This window comes from Notamacropus eugenii, chromosome 6 (assembly GCF_028372415.1).
Source record: "Notamacropus eugenii isolate mMacEug1 chromosome 6, mMacEug1.pri_v2, whole genome shotgun sequence".
In the NCBI taxonomy this organism is placed as follows: domain Eukaryota; kingdom Metazoa; phylum Chordata; class Mammalia; order Diprotodontia; family Macropodidae; genus Notamacropus; species Notamacropus eugenii.
In genome coordinates this window covers 247,049,814-247,064,460 of record NC_092877.1, presented here as the reverse complement: position 1 = coordinate 247,064,460, position 14,647 = coordinate 247,049,814, and the positions used below count along the sequence as shown (strand labels likewise).

Sequence of the window (14,647 nt, the reverse complement as noted above, 5' to 3'; positions counted from 1 at the left end):
GATAAAAGAATCACTCAAATGATTGAATGTTTCTGTTAATTATTTTGTTTTCAACATTTTTGGCTCAGTCGCAATTCTGGAGCTTCACTTTCTTCATTCTTTGCAGCTAGCAGTTTGATCAGATCCTCATTCCACAGTTCTCCATGAGACTCAATGGACTTCTGCATATCATTCTCATTTACTTCTGTCTATTGTTGTGCTAATTTTATAATTGATTTTATTCACTACTTCTTGTGCTAACTCTTGCACTAATTTCACAATCTTATTCCTCACTTCATCAGTTTCATCCTTTTTTTCTTTTTTTTTAAATTAGATTAATATTTATTATGTCACAGTTCAAGTAATTAAACAATTTAATAGAATCTTTAATCTTTATCAAATAGTGTTATGTGATTATAATTTTTTCATTAAAGGTCTAAGAAGTGAATCAAACATCTTTTTCTTATAGGTATTCAATATAAATCACCTTTAAAGAAATATAACATGGCAAAAATCAAAGTGTGATCTAGAAATACTTATGCGTCCATAACTCAATGATTTTATAGAGCTTTATAGAGTTCTGGGTATAGATTTCACTAAACAATAAAAGATAAAACCTTATAAGACGACCAAGACTCAATTTCTCTGAAACAGAGAAATACAATTTTTGGTTGCCCTGGTCACTATTAAGTTAGTCATAAAATTTTTAATCTTGTTTTTAACAAAAACTTAAAATGGAAGCCAAAACCCTAACATAGTGACATGAACACTGAATAAATTAGTTATTTTCAGAGAAAAAAATACTATTAGTACCAAACCATACCTTACATGGATCAGATTTGAATGCTTTTTCATTGATGTCAATAACTTTTAATGATTAACTATAAACATGCAAAATTATCTTGTCTGAATGGAATTTACTCTCCTGATTTCCTTTATCCTAGACTTTAGAGAGACTAGGAAAGTCATTCATATTGAAGCTGTTTTCTCTAATATGGCATTTCGAAGCAGTTATCTACAATTCACACCAAAGAAAGAGAAAAGAATGTCATCTCTAACACACTGTTCTTACTTGTAAAGAAGTTCTAAAAAGAAAGGGGACCAAATGCCGCAACCTAACTTCAGCAAGTGTCCAAGTCATTCCTTTTACCAAGGCAAGACAAGTGAAGCGATGCCATCTTTGGAGGACTTTACCCCTTATGTGCCATACCCAGGGCCTCAGACCATGGCACTCAATGATGCCCTGGGCTTTCATTTGCCTATTCTCTCGACCACCCAGTCCTGCTGGCACAGAGGGCAGCGATTGTTCTGTTTCACCCACAGGGACATGCAGCAATTATGGAAGGAATGGTTACACTCTCCCCAGACCACAACACAATCTTCTTGTTTGTTTTCAGCTTGACATCTAAGACAGGCATCCATCACCTGGACCCGGCAGATGGTGCATGTGTCGCACTCCACGTCCCAGCTCCACATGGCCACCACGTTCCACTTCTTGAGGTAGAACATCTTGTCGCCTGCCTTGGAGCCCGAGCTGCCCAAGTGCGAGGCCGGCGCGCCAAGCTCCTCTCCGTCCTCCACGTCGGCCATGGCGGCGCGGGCGGGCCTGGCCGGCTGGCGGGGGAAAGGCTTGGGGCGAGCGCGGCGGGGAGCTATGGCGGCGGGGCCAAGCCTCCTCGGGAGAGGCTGCAGCTCCCTCCAGAGGCGGCCGCAGGGAAGAGCCGGCCGACCGTTAGCTACCGAGCCCGCCACCTCCATCCTTTTTTTCCATGAAAATCAGGAAGGAACTGCAGGAATACTTTTTTCTCCTTCAACCTTTCTTCATAAATATTTCTGTTACATCTTCTCATACCTTATTACTCTTCCAGATTGAATGGTAAATGTTATAAGACTTACATATATCTCTCAATATCAAGTCCTTATCTGCCTCTAAAGCTATAATTGCCTGAACAAATGTAGTGCGTAAATAATATGCCTTGAAATTTGTAATCACATCCTGATCCATAGGAAGTAATAATGAGGTAGTATTAGGACAAAAGTAAACCACTTTTTCACATTCATTATAATCATCTAGATGAGGAGGATGACCTGAGGCATTATCCAAAATAAGTAGAAGCTTGAAAGGAATGTAATTTTCATTATTGATATAATAAATAGTTCCCCCAATTTTCAAACCTCTTTTACAGTTATACACTTGCTAGCTATGGTAGTTCACCTTATAAAATATATTGACTCATTGTGGGAGGGGAAGAAAGTGGCACTAAGGCATATGCCAGTGCATTGGTTGTTTCCCTTTCCTATTTTTAAAATGAATCATAAATGTTATATCTCTGTACTTTTTAACAACTGATGATCTTTTAAAAAAAATCTACAGATCTTTTTTTTTTTAAATTAACCTCCAAACATGGGGAATTTCTCTTTTATCCTTCAGTTTTGAGGGCTTATTTTTTTTCACTTATTTATCATTATTTTTTCTTCTTTTTGATATAGTTGCAAATTGATGTTCCATTCGTTTCTGTTCTTCCTCTTAGAGACATTTCACATGCTATTTTTTGAGTGAGCATCCATCTATTTAATTGATAGTTGGAGTCATGTTTACAGGCTATATCATTTTGGATCACAACTCGAATACTTAATTTTTTGAAAGATACCTTTAATTTTCTTTCTGTACTTTCAAGGGGGCACTAAAATAAATTGTTTTTCAAAAGGTCTTTTCTTTATACTTGAGGATCTTTTTGTTTCTTGACTGGATAAAGAATATGCTGTTTGTCATTGGAATTGATGAATTTAATAGCTATTTCTTTTAGAGTTTAAAATACAGTTCTGTTTTCTTTGATGTGTCATCATCATAGTTTTGTTGTTCCTATGAATTATTTCTTGATTATTCTGCTCATTTGTTTTCTGTATTCATAAGTTCAGTGTAGTTTTCCTACATAAACTTTTCTTCCTTTATTTTGTTATGTCCTTCTGTTGAACCCATACTTCTTAACTCGTCTTTGTATATACTGTCTTTGAGATTAATAGCTTCTGTTTCTTTGGAAATAATATGTTGTTTTAACATGTTGCCTTTTGATTTTCCTGTGGGATTTTCATCCACTTCAACATTTTTGTCTTCAGCAACTTTTAATCCTTTTTTTTAAAATAAAACTGTTATAATAGATTCAGTTATTTTCTGCCAATAGAATGTTTACTATAATTATTAATTTTGTTTTGTGAGTTATAAAGATTTGTATTTGTTCATTTCTTTTTTTAAGTTACATTTTATTTTTGAACCATTCAGGAATCTCTGTTTTTGTTGTACTGTTGCATGTTGTTATAGAATTGGACTGGCATCTTATATTCCAGTAAGGTTTAATCAATTTTCCTTTGACTTGCATTTGTTAGCAGAAATTTGTAATCTCTTTGATGGCTTTGTAATCATCCTTCTAGTTTTCAGATCTGCCCTATTGATTTATCAATTTACCTACTATATCTTGTTAAGTATTCTTTCTTTTGAAATGTTTGGGTGTTTCACTCCCCCCTCTCCCATATTATTCATCTGACAATCCTTTTCTAACTCTTATGTCTTTGCTAGTTAATATATTCCAGGGCTGAACTACACAGTTGATCTAGCCTCCTCTCAAATTAGAAGAATTAAATTGAATCGGGATTGACAATCACCGAAGAGCCTTAGGTGGGAAAAGACTGGCTCAAGATACATTTCAGCCCCTTTCACCCTATAGCCAATCATGATAATACTATCGTCTATATTGTCTCTTTTCCTTCCGGACACAGGCTGAAGTAATTTTTCAATTCCCCATGTATAGATGATAGATAGATAGATAGATAGATAGATAGATAGATAGATAGATAAATGTATATATAGGTATAGATAGATTACACACACACACATACACAGTCATCTATATACATCTATAATTTGCAGAGGATAGCAGGCAGATGTTTTAGTCAGAGTCATAATTTGGGAAATTCTAGGTAAAAGACATCAAAACCCCTCCCACCCAAAAACATATATTCAAAAATTCTCCCAAAACTGTTACACAGAATCAATGTCTGTTGCTTGTTGGTAGGATGAGTTGCAGGGGAATTATAGAATTATCAGATGCAAATAGAATCTATAACACTGTTTCATACTTTTGTCCTCAGAGTTGTGGTGGCTGATAGGAAACGGATTCTCACTGAATGCTTTAAGGATTAGCATTATCTGGCATTAATTCATAAGGATTTTATCTTGCTGAGGCTGTCCTTCTTTTTGTTCTATGTATCAACTGGCAATTGCTGTACATCTGGCACATCATTTCTCTTCTAGATTTTTTTTTTTAGGTATTAGTCTGAACTTAGAAAAAATGTCTAATTCTCCATCTTGTATATGAGATAACCCCAGAATTATCAGTACTTCTTTCTCCACTATTCTGGTAAGTTATTTGACTGGCTGAAGGATTTATGATATGGGATCCCAGTCCATGGGGAAAAAAATCTATGATATTATGCTGCATGGATAGGAAAAAAAAAAATCTATGCTTAGGGAAGTGAGAGATTAATTGTGTTTTATCATACTCAGACAATCATATGAAGGAACTCCCTATGTTTAACACAAAAATTATAAGATTATGAATAGCTAAGAAATAAAGGGGGGGAGCTTATGTATTTAAAGCTGCAAAATCCAATCAAAAAGCATTTATTAAAAACATACAACATGAGACTGAACAAAGATGGCAGAGTAAAAGCAGCAACTTGCCTGACCTTTCCCCCAAACTCCTCTGAATACCTTTGAAGAATGCCATAAAACACTTCCTGATATAGCAGAATAATAAGCCACAAAATAATGGGTTGAAAAAATTTTCAGTCAAAGACAATTTAGTGGGTCAGTAAGAAAGGTCTGTCACAGTTGAGCACAGAATGCACCAGCACAAACCTAGCCCCAGCAAACCAAGAGGAGGTTTTGTGAGCTACCAAATCAGCAGTTTCTTCCTGAGCTCTCACCCCACAAACTACAGTAAGATGATCTAACACCTGATCAGATAGAGTTTCTTTGCTGGCACTGGCGGTAGGATGCTGTTGCTTTGCCCATACTCAGATCCAGGGCACAGTTGCAGGGCAAGGATGAGCACTAGCACACCAAAGCTTGCAGTTGCAGTACAGCAAAGACCCTCATCACAATTCCAAGGCAGAAAAGGGTACTTGTGATCACTCAGACCAGAACACAAGCCAGGAGGGTAGTAAATATGTATTTTACTTAGGTCATACCACCTTAGAAGAAAACAAAACTTACAATTTCTTAGAAGTATCTCTGAAAACAGCTGCGTAATCCTCAAACTTTGGACAATGCACACTCCAACCCTGGAAACAGAACCTCACTTTAACAAAAAGTGAAAAGTAAAGAAATAGACTGGAGAAATGAGCAAACAACAAAAAAAATTCTGAAATAAAAAATTAGTATGGTGACAATGAAGATCAAAACACATACTCATAAGAAGATAAAGTCAAATATCCTTTACCCAAAACCTCTAAGAAAATATGAATTGGTCTCAGGTCAAGTAAGGGCCCAGAAAAGATTTTGAAAATCAAATAAGAGAAGTAGAGAAACATTGGGAAGAGAAATGAGAATGATACAACAAAATCATGGAAAAAAAAGAGTCAGTAGCTTGGTAAATGTGACATAAAAAATACTGAAAATTACACCTTACAAAATAGAAGAAGCCAAATGGGGAGAGGAGAAGATGAGAAGAGTGCCTTAAAAAAACAAATGGAAAAAGCAGCAAAAATTTAATGAAAAAAAAAAAGCTCTTTATGAAGTAGAATTGGACCAATGGAAATGGAGGTTCAAGAGTTCACTGAAGAAAATATTTCATTAAAAATTAGAATTGAACAAATGGAAGCTAATGACTTTATGGGAAATCAAGAAGCAATAAAGCAAAACCAACATATGAAAAAAATGGAAAACAATCTGATATATCTTGCTGGAAAAAATAACTCAACTGGAAAACAGATCCAAGAGAAACAATTTTTAAAAAATTGCTGGTATACCTGAAAGCCATAATCAAAAAAGAGACCAGACATATTCTTTCAAGAAATTATCAAGGAAAGCAGCCCTGATATTCTAAAACCAGATGGTAAAATAGAAACTAAAAGAATCCACTGATCATCTCCTTAAAGAGATGCCATAATTAAAACTCCCATGAATATTATAGCCAAGTTGTAGAGCTCCCAAATCAAGGAGAATGTATTATAAATAGCCAGAAAGAAACAATTCAGGTATCATGGAGCCAAAGTCAGTATAACACAAGATTTAGCAGATTCTATATTAAATGATTGCAGGGCTTGGAACATAATATTCCAGAGGATAAGGGAGATAGGATTACAAGCAAGAATCACCTTCCCAGCAAAATTGAATATAATCCTTTAGAGGAGTGGAGGGTAGGGGTTGGTTGAAATGGTATCTCACCACAGTTATACCCAGAGTGGCATTTTGAACATTCTGGCACATTTCCAGGTTTGAATTACAGGTTATAACAGACTCTTTTCACTGGAGATGCAACCAAGATGTTTATTCATATACCAGAAAGCCAAATTCATCATAATAACTTAGACATCTATCATAGTAACCAAGGAGTCTACATTATCAGGACAACCCACAAACAAATTACTTTAAGCAAAATTCACTTCTCTCACTCACAACTAACTGCTTGCTTCCTCTCTCTTTCCCAGCTCTGCCTGTTCTGTCTTACTTCCTCTCTGCTCTATATTACCCTTCCTGTTCCACCCTGTCCTGATATATGTGACTTACACTCAAGTCGCTCAGGCTTCCATATGACTTAAGCAGGTCATATAGGAATATTAATGAATGGGATAGATCTTCCCATTCCATTAACAATACATTAACAATACAAATGGGCATTCAGTAAAATAGAGGACTTTCAAGCACTCATGATAAAAAGAGGAAAGTTGAATAGAAAATTTGACTTTCAAATACAAAACTCAAGAGAAGAAAAACATAAACAGGAAAGAAAAATCATAGGGACTTAGTAAGTTTAAAATGTTTATATTCCTATATGGCAAGATGATACTTGTAACTCCTAAGAACTTTCTCATTATTAGGGTAATTAGAAGGAGTGTGAATTGAATATGAAGAGATGGTATCTAAAAATTAAATTAAGGAAAGAGAGAGGAATGCACTGGGAGAAAAGGAAAGGGGAAGGTAAAATGAACCTAATTACATTATATAAAATGAGTAAGAAATAGCTTTTAAAGTAGAGAAGATGAAAGAGGTGATTAGAGTGAATGAACCTTATTTCCATTGAAGTGGGCTCAAAGATGGAATAATCTACACACTCAATCAGGTATAGAAATCTTTCTTACCCAAGAGGAAAAAAATGAGAAGAAAGGCATAAGAGAATGGGGCAGTGGGGCAGCCATAGAAGGGAGGGAAGATTAGGGAGGTAGTTAGGAGTAAAACACATTTGAGGAGGAACAGGTGAAAAAGAGACAGAAAATAGAACAAACATGGGGGAAATAGGATGAAAAGAAGTACAGCAAGCAGTTGTAATTGTGAAAAAAATCTGGAAGAAAGTTTCTCTGATAAATGTCTCATTTCTCAAACATAGAGAGCTGAATCAAATTTATGAAAATAAAAATCATTCCCCAGTTACTAAATGATCAAAAGATATGCACGCTTTCAGATGAAGTAATCAAAGCTCTCTATAGGCATATGAGAAAATATTATGTTTATTAATTGGAGAAATGCAAATTAAAACAGTTGTGAGGTAATTCATCATACCTAAGTTTGGCTAACAGGACCAAAAAGCAAAATGACAAAAGTAGGGATGGGGGTGGGGCGAAGACAAGATGATGGAGTTAGAGCAACTATTCACCTAAGCTCTTAGACAAACTCCTTCAGATACCTCTAAAAAGAGAATCTGACCAAATTTTGGAGAGGCAGAATTCAATAGAAGACAGACTTTGGCAGATTCACAGCCCAGGACAGACTGGAAGATCTATAGGAAAATTCTGTTCTGTGGGGGTGGAGGAGCACACATTGGACAGTGAAGCACATCTCTGCCACAGTACAGCAGAGCAGGAAGCCGTGGGTGGTCTGAGGCAGTGGCTGCACTGGGGAATCTTGGGCATATCAGCTCAGGAGAGGAGTCCAGCAGACCTGAGTGAGAGCCACAGAGTCCCAAGTATCTGCAGCAGCTTCTCCTGATACTATTATCTCATAGTTTAAATGTCTGTAATCACCTACTTGAACTTACAAGAGCCAAAATGGAAGAGCGATCAGTAAATGCTCTCTCTCCCTCTCCTTGTTGACCTTGAAAGAACCATAAAATATTTCCCCAGAAAAATCCTGGAACTGTGGGAACAATAGAAGGGTCAAACAGTCTCTTAGCATGTGAGGCCAGGAAAATCACTCAGGAGGATCCTTCTTGCTATGGTAGGAGGGGGTCAGTGCAGGACTGGAGCTGTCGCAGATAGCCCCATCTGAGCAGGAGGAGATCTGGAGCCCCAGGGCGGTGGAGCCTTGCAACCACCAACACTGGGGTCTCAGGTGTGCCTTAGCATGCCAGAGGAAATTGTAAGACACTGGGGCAGCCGAGATCACCAACCACTGAGCTTGTCTATGCTCTAGCTCAGCAGAGGAGACCTATGGACAGACCACCCCTGTCGCACACTTAACAAGTTAGATCTAGGGTAAATGAGAGGAAACACAAAAAGATTTTACCTGGCCTCTGCTTTCTCACACTAGCCAGCTCAGCATCAGTACTTTAGCTTCTAACTGAAAGAACCAGAGGTCACAACAACCAAAGCCTCATCATCACGTATAAGAAGAAAAGCAGGAAAGAAAAGACCATAGAATCTTTCTATGAGAACAAGGACAAAAACATGAATACCAAAGACGTCAGCATTGAGACTGTACTCACATCTGAAACTTCAGAAGAGACTATGATCTGGTCTCAAGCACAAAGAGCACTCTTGCAAGAGCTGAAGAAGGATTTTAACAGCCAAATTAAAGAAACAGAAGAAAAACTGGCCAATGATTTTAAAAGTATGAAGAAAGTATTCACTGAAGAGAACAGCTCATTAAAAAGGACATTGGACAAATGGAAAAACAAGCACAAAACCTAACTGGGAAAAATGGATGAACGGAAAAGGAAATAGAAAAACTAGCTGGAGAAAATAGCTCCTTCAAAAGAATAATTGGGTAGAAGGAAAAGAATATGCAAAAGTTTACTCAAGAAAACAATTTGATAAAAATTAGATTTGGACAAGTGGAAGCTAAAATGACAAATAGTGGAGGGAATGTCACAAAAATGTGGCATTAATGCATTATTGGTGGAGTTGTGACTTAATTCCACCATTCTATAGAACATTTTGGAACTATGACCAAAAGACTATATAATCATGCAAACCTTTTGACCAGCAATGCCCTACTGCATCTGTATTCCAAAAGGAAAAAAAAATACATACGTACATACACATATATATATATATATATATACACACGTATATATATACGCATATGTATATTTACATATATACACATATATGTATATATACACACATACATGTGTGTATATATTACATATATACACACATTAATATCAGGTGTTTTCTGTTGTCATAGATAGGAGAATAATTAGAAACTGAGGGGCTACCCATCAGTTTGGCAATGACTGAGCAAATTGTGCTATGTGTTTGTGATGGAATATTATTGTGCTGTAAGAAATTATGAGCAGGATGCTCTCAGAAAAACCTGGAAAGACTTATATGAGATGATGCAAAGTGACATATATTGCATACAAAGTAGTAGCAATTTATTGTAAGATGATCAACTGTGAATGATTTAGCAATTCTAAGCAATATAATGATCTGAGACAACTCTGTAGGGCTTATGATGAAAAACGGTATGAATTCCCAAAGTAACAACTGATGGTATCTGAATATAAATAGAAGCATTTTTTAAACTTTCTATATTTTTCTTGAGGTTTGTTTGTTTGAGTGAAACTACAATGTGCCAGGTACTGTAGTAAACACTGTAGATATAAAGAAATATTTGTCCTTGTACTCAAAGACCCCACAATCTAAAGGGGGCTGAGAGAGGGGAAACAATATGCAAATGATTTTTACAAATATAATATATTTGGGATAAAATGGAAATAGCCTCAAAGTAGAGGCAATGACATGCGGGATCAGGAAGGCTTATTTGAGAAAATTGTGTTTTGACTGAGACTTGAAGGAAGTCTGGAGATCTAGGAATTGAAAGTGAGGAAAAAGAAAGGAGAACTAGGGGAAAGCAGTGTCAAGAAAAGAGAAGTGAATGTCAATGTGTATTTCTCTTTGGTTGCTGAAGAAGACCATGCCATCAGAGAAATAATGACATGACTTGCACGTGACTTTGTTTTGAGTGAAGGAGGGCTGTGCAGCTTCACTTTTCCTCCAGAGCCATCTGAATGCAGTGACTAGATATGCATTAGGATGACTGTAGATGATCCAGGATGAGGCAGTTGGGGTTAAGTGACTTGCCCAAGGTCACACAGCTAGTGAGTGTCAAGTATCTGAGGTGAGATTTGAACTCAGGCCCTCCTGACTCCTACACTAGTACTCTATCTATTGCACCACATAGCTCCCCCATGTCATTGAGAAGATGATGACTGATTGTCAAATTCTTCAGAAACGTCTAGAAAAAATACATTCAATTTGGCAATTAAGGTATTAATTAAAGTCTCTAAAGTAAGCAATTTCAGTTGATCAGGTCAGACAGCAGAGAACTGAGAAAATCATGGGAGAAAATGTATTACACTAATTGTAGATCAACTCAGTAAGGTCAGCTTCAAACATTAGAGGAGAGATACAGGATAGCTAGAAGAGCTACATCAATCAAGTGAGAGTTTTTAGTGAGGAAATAATGAAACCTTAGTGACAGAATGGAAGTATTCAGTTATCATGAGATAATGGAGATAACTGAATGGGGATGGGAATGAGAGAGAGAGAGGAAACTCTTCTGAAGGAGATGCGATTGAATGCAATCACCGGTGGACATAAGATTTGCCTCAACAAAGGGAATATCCAACACTTCTTATATGATAAGGATAGGAAGTAGGAAAGAGTGGGAGAAATCAGCTGAATTATGTAACATGAAGAAGCTACTTGAAACTCTTAAGGAATATATTCTTTCTAAGAGTGAAAAATGAGGCAAGAGCCTTAGCTTATAAGGGGGAAAGTAAGGGATTTGAGGAAAGATGAAGTGACTTGCAAAAGCCAGTGTGGTGGATAGGACAGTAAATAAATTAAGGAGGTGTAAAAGAATGAGTTTTCTGCAATTTGATTTTTATATAACATAAATTGATACTGAATATATTCATTATGGCTTTTTGATTTCCTTTAATTTAATTTTACTACCAATTGTAAGAAATTAAGGCTAAATTTTAAGAAGAATACAAAGCTGGGCCTCGACAGGGCACAATCTTCAATAGGATAAGAGCCAAGGGATTCAAATAAAGAGGTTTGTTGACCCTTTGGTTATTGATCCCTTGGATGAAATAATTAGAGTTTACCATGAAAGGGGTAATTACCTATTATGCTAACAGAATTACAGGTTGTAAATCAGCTGGAAAGGAGCACAAGAAGCACAAGTAGAAGCAAAGGATAGAAGTTATACAGAGGCAAATTTAGAAATTTAACGTTAACTCTTTTTTAATTTTTTTTCCAAATTTACTAATTTATTTGTTTTTACTTTTCAGCATTCACTTCCATAAGTTTTAAATTTTCTCTGCTTCTTTGACCCCCCCCAGATGTCATGCAATCCTATATGGTTTCCATACATACGTTTTTATTAAATACATTCATACACCTGTCATGTTATACAGAAGAATTATAACAAATGAGGGAAATGAGAGACAAAACAAAACACAATGAAACATGATAAATAAGAAAATAGTCTGCTTCATTCTGTGTTCCAATTCCTTATATCTTTCTCTATATGTGGATGGGAATTTTGCATCATGAGCATTTTGGAAGTATTTTAGGACATTACATTGCTGAAAAGGGCTAAGTCTATCAAAATCAGTCTTCTCACACTGTGTGTACTATCGTAGTATAAGGAATGATGGGTAGACTTTGGGAAAACCTGGAAAGACTTACTAGAACTGATGCTAAGTGAATTGAGCAGAATCAGGAGAATATTATACGCAGTTCAGGTAAGTCTTTCCAGGTTTTCCCAAGGTTTACCTGCTCATCATTCCTTATACTACAATAGTATTCCATTATATTCATTTATCACAACTTGTTCAACAATTCCCCAAAGGATGGGCATCCCTTAGGTTTCCAATTCTTGGCCACCACAAAAAGAGCTACTGCAAATATTTATGTACAGGTGAGTCCTTTCCCTGTGTTCATAACATCTTTGGGAAACAGCCCTAGAGGTGATATTGCTGGGTTAAAGGGTATGTATATTTTTATTGCCCTTTGGGCACAGTTCCAAATTGCTCTCCAGAATGGTTGGATCAGCTCAGAGATCCACCAACAACGGATTACTGTTCCAAATTTTCCACATCTTCTCCAACATTTGTCATTTTCCTGTTTTGTCATGTTAACCAGTCTGATAGTTGTGATGTGGTACCTCAGAGCTGTTTTGATTTTCATTTGTCTAATCAATAGTGATTTAGAACATTTTTCATATGACTATAGATAGCTTTAATTTCTTCCTCTGAAAAGTGCCTGTTCATATTCTTTGACCTTTTATCAATTAAAGAATGACTTGTATTTTTGTATATTTGACTCAGTTCTTTATACATTTTAGAAATAAGGCCCTTATCAAATACAATAGTTGTAAAAATTCTATCCCTGTTTTCTGCTCTCCTCCTAAACTTGGTTGGATTGATTTTGTGCAAAAACTTTTCAATTTAATGTAATTAAAATCATTCATTTTGCATTTCATAATGTTCTCTCTTGTTCCACCACAATTTTCTCCATTCTCCATAAATCTGAGAGATAAACTATTCCTTGCTCCCCTAATTTGTTTATAGCATCAGTATTTATATATAGGTTGTGTATCCATTTGGATTTTATTCTGGTATAGGTCATCAGATATTGGTCTATGACCAATTTCTGCCACACTATTATTTTCCAGTTTTTCCAGCATTTTTTTTTGTCAAGCAGTGAGTTTTTATCCCAGAAGCTGGAGATCAATCGGCTGATTGCTATAATCATTGACTACTATTTCTTCTTTATCTAACCTATTCCACTGACCTAGCCTTCTATTTCTTAGCTAGTACTAAGTGATTTTGATGATAACTGTTTTATAATACAATTAAAGATCTCATATGTCTAGGCCACCTTCCCTAGGATTTCTTTTCATTAACTCCCTTGATATTCTGCACCTTTTGTCCTTCCAGATGAATTTTGATATTATTTTTTTCTGGCTCTACAAAATAGCTTTTTGGTAGTTTGATTGGTATAGCACTGAATAAGTAAATAAAGTTAGATAGAATTGTCATTTCCTTTATATTAGTTTGGCCTATCAAACTACTTGAAACTGCTATTTTTGCAATTATTAGGATCTGACTTTACTTGTAGAAAAGTATTTTTTAATTTTGTTCTTGTAGTCCCTACATAGATACCAGATATCTCACCTGACATGAATCTCCAGGGCATTTTATAGCAGCTTCCACTTGTTGACATTTTTGAATTAAAATAAAATGAACTCTCCAGTGGCAAAAGTCTTTAGTCCATCTTTACCACAACTTGGTAAGAAGTGTATTCACATGAAATGGCTGAGCCTCTCTGATTATGTTGAGCATCTACAGCAAGTTTACAGAGACCTCAGGCCCACTCTGTATTAGGACTTTGATTTTGCCCAAATATCTTCTTATGATGTCTAATGCCATCCTTGACATATGCAAAGGTCTTCTCTTAATCCAGAAATGCTTACTCTTTTCCTAAAGGGGATGCATCTACTTTCTTGCTTTCCTTTTAGCCAACTTGATTATTCTTTGAATCCTTATGTTCCCAATTGACCACTTCACAGGTTTGACATACTGGATCTTGACTAAGAAATCCTGTATTTTGGTGTAATTTATAAAGCTCTGTAAGCTCAAAGAGTTCTTCAGAGTCACTTTGGGACTTTTCAACTCCACAATGTCATACTGACGGAGTTGAATTAGACAATTTCTAGCATGTTACAATTCTATGATTTTACTCTCTAGATATTTCCTAGTAAATACCAGAATTACTTCACATTAATAGTCACCATCAGCCTCTTCCCAGAGCATAAAGAATATTCACACATTGAGCTAGAGTGGTAGCCAAAGAGGAGTCAGATTTAAAATACATTCAGTAGGGACTACATTGCATTCAAATTCATTAAGTACAGTTTCTTTTCTCTGAATCTGTAGCTCAGAAGTCAACCCTCCATTATGGGATGCTCTTTACTGATCTGAGCACTATGTATCTCCTTCAAACACCACATCTTTTCTGACTCTGGGATAGAGACCAGAATGGGCTTCAGTCAGGCCTCTGTGTTCTCTTGTTGCTTCTTACTTAATGAACCAAGAAATATGACCAGTAATATAATATTGTAATAATTTTATTTTCCCATGAGAAACCTCTTCTGAATCATTTAGTGAAGTCAAACTAAGATGTATTACTGTCTCTAATATTTTGTTACTTTGGA

At 36.1% G+C, this 14,647-nt stretch overlaps 1 pseudogene; it reads right to left on the bottom strand.

Moving 5' to 3' along the window:
* Nucleotides 1-289: 289 nt before the first annotated feature.
* LOC140512790 (RING-box protein 2 pseudogene) lies at nt 290-1,723 on the bottom strand (annotated as a pseudogene).
* Nucleotides 1,724-14,647: the final 12,924 nt, after the last annotated feature.